Genomic DNA, 1,070 nt, shown 5'->3' with positions numbered 1-1,070 from the left:
TCAACATTTCCGCAGCTGCTCAGTAAATCAGTGTTGGTAGCACCATTTACTGTTCACGTCAACTGTGGAATTTAGGCCAAATGTCTCCATTGTTCATTCCACACTGTGTTTAGTCGCTTAGTGTCGTAGAAATTTGGTACTGGACGATTGCACAGTCGAGCTAGGGAATCGCAAGGGAGCCAGAAAAAAATTCTGTCTTAGACAGGGGAATTTAAGGGGGTAGGGTGGGTTTCAAAGGTCCCGCTGGCGGGATCAAGGGTCGCTTGTCCGGTCGGCAAGCAGTCCCAAGTGGTTAAAACCTCCCACCTCTCAGCTGCTATCCTCTCTGATAATGACATGCGTCAGTCTTACTCATCCAATTACCACCAGTGCTTGCATTTCATAGGACCATTGTCTGACCTATTAAAAACAGAAATGTTTGATGAACGTCTCCTTCACTTCCTCCCTTAGCCCCACCCATCGGTGTCATAAGCACAGTCAACCAATGACACCCCTCACTGCCGTGTAATAACAATTCGAGGAACTCTTTTCTCGGCTGGCCGTATGATCAGGGCGGCAGGCATTGGTCAAAACTAATTTCTCACTTCTGGCTACCTTGGAAAGTTTCTGTAGTGGCTCTGTACTCTAGCACTTTCAGTGGCACTCGTGAGATTTCACACCCATACCACCCTGACCATCTTCATCGCTCAGGGCTCACATCTACCCTCAAATTGCAGCCCTACTCCCCTTCCTTGCCCGGCAGCATGGCATTAAGTTTAGAGCCGCGGAACCAAACTTGCGAGTTTTGTTTCAAATCAGGGCTGATTGGGCAAAGCATTTTCTTTCTTAGACAGGTAAAACCCATGGAAGGGAGCGGATTTTTCTTTCCATTTCTGCGCTGGGAAGGTTTCCGTTTTGTACAGGTAATTAAAGAGGAATATGTCAATGGGGGGAGCGGTGAGATTCCATTAAGACAGGTTTCCGTTTTACACAGGTTTCCGTTAAAGCAGGTTCTACTGTAATACTACTTGAAACAAGCTTTCCAATGATATAAAATTCGATTACTTGTAGTCTGCTGAAAGTTACATTGT

Source organism: Aplysia californica, unplaced genomic scaffold, assembly GCF_000002075.1.
Source record: "Aplysia californica isolate F4 #8 unplaced genomic scaffold, AplCal3.0 scaffold00338, whole genome shotgun sequence".
Taxonomy (NCBI): domain Eukaryota; kingdom Metazoa; phylum Mollusca; class Gastropoda; order Aplysiida; family Aplysiidae; genus Aplysia; species Aplysia californica.
The sequence above is the reverse complement of the archived record's forward strand: the minus strand, read 5'-3'. Positions refer to the sequence as shown.